The sequence below is a fragment of the Vigna unguiculata genome, chromosome 4 (assembly GCF_037176805.1).
Source record: "Vigna unguiculata cultivar grain cowpea cultivar isolate G323 ecotype 2 chromosome 4, ASM3717680v1, whole genome shotgun sequence".
In the NCBI taxonomy this organism is placed as follows: Eukaryota; Viridiplantae; Streptophyta; class Magnoliopsida; order Fabales; family Fabaceae; genus Vigna; species Vigna unguiculata.
In genome coordinates this window covers 48,994,346-49,002,255 of record NC_140795.1, presented here as the reverse complement: position 1 = coordinate 49,002,255, position 7,910 = coordinate 48,994,346, and positions in this window count along the sequence as shown.

The following is a 7,910-nucleotide window of genomic DNA, read 5'->3' as shown; positions in this document are numbered from 1 at the left end:
TAGTTAACTGTATTATTAAATGAGTATTGACATATTCATCATAAATACAATTTTACTTTGTTTAAAGGATAAAAATATTTATAAGTGAATATAACTCTAATTAATAATTTATTTGATAGAGACCTATATAAAGTTAAAAAATAATTATATAATAAAATAAATATATTTTAATAATGTTACAAATAAAAAAATAATTTGAAGGAGTGACAAAAGAGATCTCTCTAACACTTGAAGAGTCACTGGCTGAAAAAGTATCGTCTTAATTTTTGCAAAAAAAAAAAAACAAAACTCTTTGAGACTTATAATTTTTTTCAAATTCTTTTGTGATGAAAATATTACACTTTTGAAAAAAATTCTCCTTTCTTCATAATAACTTTTGTCACTTCTTCAAATTATTATTTTTAGTTTAATTTTATTTTAACTTTTAGCAATATTAAAATTAATTATTTTATTATTTAATTATTTTTAACTTTTTATAGGTGTACATCAAATAAATTATTAATTAGATTTTAATTTACTTATAGGCATTTTTATCCTTTAAATAAAGTAAAATTGCATATGATGATTAAGTCAATATTAATTTAATATTACATTTAACTATATACTTTTGTAAAATTCAAGATATATTTATTATTCTTAACCACTACCCTTAAGGCACCGGTTATCATTCTTCATTTTAAAAATATTTTATAAGTCTCAATAAAACTATAAAGTCTCATTTAATCAAGGTTTTATTAATTGATTCTATATATTAATGATATTTATTGATGAACATGAATTATGTTCAAACTTGTTAGTCCACTTCGCATTTATGAGTTTTGTCTATCATGTACCATAAATTTATATTCACATTTATTATTATCATCTATAACTATATAAAGAAGATTCTTTTTCGGTCCATAATTACTTATTTTTAATTTATCCATTAAAATATTATTTTTTACTTTTTTAAATATTATTTTTACACGCTTTCTATAAAACTATTTTACAGTTATTTTCTTTTTATTTCATTCATTAATGGTTATTTTTATTTTTTCTTCATTTATTTCATTTTATTCTTAATAAATATAAATTTATTTTGTGTACTAATTTAATAATATTACCCTATCATTCTCTACTGATATAATATCATATATATTTTAAAAAATGTGCAGACACAATAAATAGTATTTTTGTTTACGCCAATTATTAATCATGATGTCATACCTCTAAATGTGCTAGTACCATACAACATATGTCATACCTCTAATTAAATATGCAACAAGAAATGTGCTTTTTTTTCAAAATATTTATTTTTTCCATAAATAAAAAAATATTGTACAAAACGAATGAAATTATATTTTCACTATGGGTCTAACAATGATGGACTCCATTAAATTCATGATTTATGTAGTCAACAAGAACTAATATTGCTCTCATGTATTATCATTCATAATTAAGATCGCGTAGTTTAACTACTATTTGAATATTAATTTGATTTTTTTTAAACATTTATATTATATATTTTTTAATATCTATAAAAAAGTGGTAAATATGTGAAAATGTGGGATTTAATTAAGAAAGGGAATAAAAACGGATTAGATTTTTATTCCTGCATTGTATATAGTTGGTGATCGGAAGATGAACCTTTTAATGGTTAAAGCAAGTTGCCATTTTCTAATATATTTTAATAAATCTAACCATTGATGTATAATGTATCGATGCAATGAACAATCACAATAAATTTAAAACTTCATATATGATATAAATATTATTTAAACTCCATACATTTATAAATGATTATGAAGACAAAGTATTATTTTTTTCTGATGAAGCTTTATCCCACTCATAGCATTTACGGTACAGAATTCCATTTGAAACATCACATGGTCTCTTCTCCATTATTTCCCAAGAACATAGATTGTCGTTGCAATACATATCTCTATCTTCCACATAAATGTCAAAACGATGATCACCACCTGACCATGCGAAGCGACAAAAGTACAATGTTGCATGAATCCAAAAATTAGGTTGAAATCTAAACCTATATGTTTCACCACCTTTTAGTGTAACAGGACCCAAATCATGATGTTTGTCTTTGCAGTGAAGACTCAACTCCTTATTATGTAGTAATTTGTTGGTTATTGCAACAGTAACTTTGTGAGGAGCCAATTGATCGATACTCTCACTATCTTTCAACAACAGAGCAAGAATTAACAACCAATAAAGCGTTTTCATAGTTTTGGAGATTGAGTCCATCGTTACTCAATTGTTTATTTGTCAGAGTAACTTCAAAGAAGACTGATTTATTTTACATGAACTTAGATAACACACGTATAAATACCTCTATGAATAATTAAATATAGATTGAGCATGGAATTAAATATTTGTGAGTGTTCTTATAGAAAAAAACAGGATAGAGAATGCTAACTGGTGGACACGAGTTAGAGTATAATCAATGATCATTGGTTTTATTATTTTTATATTGAAAACTGAAATAATTAACTCTGTAATTAATTGTATTAGAAATTTATATAACTGATTTTATAAAGACAAAAATATACTTTGAAAGTTGTATGTAATATGATATCTCTCTTACACATAAACATTTTGAAATTTCTAAGGTTTTTACCAAAAAGTAAGAAAAGATGTCTTTCCGTGATACTTGAAGAGTCTCGTGCTGAAAGCTTGAAATGTGAAAACTTGAAACATTTAAAAAAAAAAATCTCTCTAAAATTTTTAATAACATTAAAATATAGTTATTTTATTATTTAATTCATATTTTAATTGTTTTTTTTTAATTTTTTAGATGTTTAACACTATTTTTTTTAGTTTGTTAATTTAAAAACTTTAAATTTAATTATTTTTTAATTTTTAGCAACAATAAAATATGATTATTTTATTATTTTTTAATTTTTTATTGATGTACATCAAATAATATTAAATATAGTTGTAAGATGCTTATAGACATTTTTATTCTCTAAATAAAATAAAACAATAATAATATTATTATGTCAGAATTTATTTAATATCATAATTAATTATGAATTTTTGTAAAATTTAATATATGTTAAATATTTTTAATCGGTGTCTATGAGACATAGAATAAAATTTATACCGATTTATATATAGTATGAATGGTTCACATCTTTAATAACGTTTGATTTCTAACCTCATTTATTATTATTATTTAATATGTTTATATTTATTCTTTAATTGTATTTATGTATTGTTTGACTAACGTTAGAAGACTTCGGTTAAAGAGAAGTTGGAATTTGAAACTTTCTTTTAGATAACTAATTCAGTGTTAGTCTAGCTACTGATTTATTTGATTTAAAATTAAATTATAAAATTTTAAAATAAAAGTACAATGTATTAGAATATTAAAATAGAAAACGTATCGATTAAGTATTCCATTAGTGGACTAAATTATTAATATTAATGTAACCTAAGAGAAATAACCAAATTAGAATAAATTTTAAAAAAATATAACTCAATTGACACAACTTAGAAGTTAAGAATCTAACTGAAATTTGGTAACGAAAATGAAACTTTCCATGAGATTAAACTTAAGGATAATATATGAATAATACACGTAAGATAATTAAGAGTTAAGTCTTATTACAACATGGTATTTATAGAGTAATAAGTTTAAGATTTGAGTATCATAATTATTAAAATATATTGATATAAAATAAAATTTAAAATCTTAGATCTTAAACATGATCTTACACCATAATTAATATATATATATATATATATATATATATATATATATATATATATATATATATATATTATTTTCGAAAATATAATTCAGCTAACGATCAAATAGAATATCAATGACTAAAAATCAATCTTATAAGAATTTAACATTCAAGTACAAAATAAATGAACAAATCTCTCGTATAATTGAAGTATTTTTGACATGACATCCCATAAAATTTTATTCATTAGTGTTTGTATAAAAAGAAAAAAATTATTTGTCATATTATAATAAAAAGTAAATTAATATTTTACAAAATCTGAATATACGAACATGATATAAAGTTTAAAACTTTAATATTTAAATAAAAAAATAAAATAATTTTCATCTTCAATTTGTTCTTTCATCATAATTTGAGCATATCTTTTCCCATATTCATCAAACATTTTTTTTTATTTCTATACCTTTACTCTTTCTTTTATTTCCTCAAAATTCTCTTTCAATTTTCTTTTCATTTGTGAAACAAACTTATCAACGAACAACTTGTAGTAGTCATTGAGTTAGGGACACTTTTGGTACAGTACACGCCATAAATCTAAAAAAATACAAATAAAAATTGAAAACATATAAGAAAAAGAAAACCTCACTAAATATCAAGAGTCAAAGTTCTAATATTGACTTATGAGAAACTAGGGACGATCGTTTTGATATTCAGTTTGGAGAAGGATATTGACACCACACTTAAGAAAGATGAGAAGGTGAGTGATAAGGCATGGGATATGACCGCCATAAGTTATTTTGAGAAGATCGAAATTGAGGTTTGTATAATGCAAAACTCCACAAACTCTCAAAAAGAGAAAACTCAATTTTTTAAACGAATTCATAAATATCAATATATTACAAAGTGCATCTTTTTATATGATGAATTAGGCAAGATCCTACAAATTACATATTAATTCTCAATAACTAATACTTATTACCCATTAATACTGCATTTAATCTCTATTATATGAATCATTATTATTTTTTTTACATTTAATTAAAAGATAAAAACTATAAAGAAAACTCAAGAATTTTCAAGATATATCACTACATAACACTACTACAAACATCATTGTTAATAACAATGTAAGTTCATTTTCTAATACATTTAAAATGTTAACAACCACCTTTCAAATTAAATCCACCATTATATTTCCAATAGTATGACACGTTGTGAGAGTCTCAACATCCACAACCTCCTTCACAATATGATCATATTGGATCTTCTTAAATTGTACATTTAATCAATTGTTAGAAAACATAATCCATGCCACATCCTCTCCACACAAGCCATAGTGTTCTTTGAAGGACTTATTTAGAAATTAAAAGTTCAAGACTTAAGATTATAAAAATAAAAAATTATTATATTAGAAAGATATGTTATTAATAACAATCAAATAAAATATTAATTAGAATGTTAGTCTTACAAAACTTAATTGTTAAATTGAAATTTTTAAAAATAATGTGATATGAAGTGAAATATGAAAAAGAATAAATTAGAGCGAATGAAAGTAAATCAAATCTTAATCTAAAATTAATGTTGATCGTAAAAAAAAGATTATAAGTCTTAAGAAGACTATGAGGGGTATCATTTAGTCAAGTTTTATTTATTAGAATTTCATGAGGTGATTATCATTAATGATAAATTACTGATAAACATTTATGATGTTCAAACTTGTTAGCCTTGCACTTGTATTTGCATTTTTGAGTTTTAATGGTACCATAAATTTAGATCTACACTTATTATCATTATTGTTGATAGTGATAGTAATTACTATGATAGTTCTAATCATAATCAACATTACAATTGTTAACATGTTATCATGTGAAAAAAATTACAATAGTTAATTGGCGATATTGGTAATTGTGTTTTTAGAATGAAAGAAGACATCGAAGAAATGAATAATGTGACAAGAAGTTGATCTTATTGCTCGTAATTGTTAATTGTGTTTTAAGGAGTGGTTTACTGATGTGATGATCTTGATTTTCCAAGAAGTGGTGGAGTTGAACACCATTCATGGTCACTAAAACCAGTTTTTGCCATATCAGAAACTATCGTCGATGAGTTTAAGGTTGTGTTCTTTTACATTCATTTACTATTCAAAGATATTATCAGACGATGATTTGCGATGTAGAATGTGTTCTTTTGGACAGACTTGGAAGCAACGTGAATGGCGAAATTGCGAGATTAATGTCTTAAGAGATCTCGCTAGTTTTAGGAGATTTGAGAGTGAACAAAGTCATTTTACACAAATAGCTTTGCTTTATTAACACATTATCATGCATGGCATGATGCAACCACCATGGACATGATGCTTTAGGGGAATCGAATGTAACATTTTTCAATATAACTAACCATTAATGTATTTTGGTATTGATATGGTGGGCAATCACAATGAATATAAAGCTTCATATATGATGTAAATATTATTTAAACTCTATAATTTTCTAAATAATTATGAATTGAAAGTATTATTTTTTTCAAGCTAAAGCTCTATCCCAAAGAAAGCATACACTAGAATTAGATTCATATTTAATAGTACCACATGGTCCGCCATCAAATATTTCCCAATAGCATAGAGCGTGGTGACAGTAATAATCTCTTTTTTGCACATAAATGTCAAAGCGATGATCACCACCTAACCATACAAAGCGACAAAAGTACAAGGTTGTCGAAATAAAGATATTCGGAGCAAATCGAAAACTATATGTTTCACCGAATTTTAGTGTAACAGGACCCAGATCATGAAATTTGTCTTTGCAGTGAAGATTCAATTGTTGAAAACCCAACTTCGTATGTAATTTGTTGGTTATTTGAACAGTAACTTTATAATGCACAGAATTTTCTTTAGGAAGCAATTGATCATTACTTTCGCTACCTTTCAATTGTAGAGAAAGAATTAACAACCAACAAAATGTTCTCATAATTTTGGAGATTGAATCCATCATTGCTCAATTGTTTCATTTACTCGATAACTTCAAAGAAAACTAATATCTTTTATATAAACTCATGTAGGCACATATAAATACCTCTAAGAATAATTAAATATACTTTGAGTATTATATTAGATATCTGTGACTGTTATAATAGTAGAGACATGGTATACCCAACAAATAATAGATCTTATTAGGACAAACTCTAAATATCATCTTAAAAGATGAATTTTAAGTTTAATTCAACATCACAAAACGTACTTATAAAATAAAGTTTATACTCATTTATAGTTCATATCTTAAAAAATGTGTAATCTCAAATATCATTTATTACAATTGAATAATATGTTTGTATTTAGTTCATTAATTTTATTTATGTATTGTTTGCACTAAAGTCAAACCTAAAAGTTTGGTTAAAGAGAAACTGAAATTTGGAACAATATGTATTGTTTGCACTAAAGTCAGACCTAAAAGTTTGGTTAAAGAGAAACTGAAATTTGGAACTCTTTGTTTAAGATATTTAATTCACTATTAGTCCAACCAATTATTTACTTCATTTTAAATAAAAAATTATAAAATTAATAATAAAAATACAATTAATGTACTAGAATATTAAAATAGAAAAGGCATTGGTTAAATATTTCCATACATATAGTCTACATTATTCTAATATTAATGTTAATCCTTTTAAAATATGATTTGTTTAAAACATATTTACTGTAAGGATCATATATAAATAATACACCCATATAATTAAGACTTAAGTCTTATAACAACATGATATTTATAAACAAGTTTAAGATTTGAGTCTTATAAGACATAATTATTAAAATATATTGATAAACGTGATTTTACACTGTAATAAATAAATAAATAAATATATATATATATATATATATATATATAGTGAATTGTAAAAAGGAATAAATTAAAGTAAATGAAATTAAATCAAATCTTAATCTAAAAATATTCTTTTTCTAAACATTAGTCTCAATAATAATAATAATATAAATAATAATAATAATAAAATAATTCTAATATATAAAAAAGTTAAAAGAAACTTAAGTTGCTGGAGAAATCTCCTTAAATTAAAGATTTATTACTGTAAATGAAAAAAAGATAGCATAAAAGAGAGACTAGTAAAGGTTTGGGCTCATTTGTTGGCCAAACTTTTCTAAAAAAACAAAAATGAGAGAAGTACTGCAACAGCCCAATCTTTCGGGGTGCTTCTTCTTGCACCTCCGAGTTT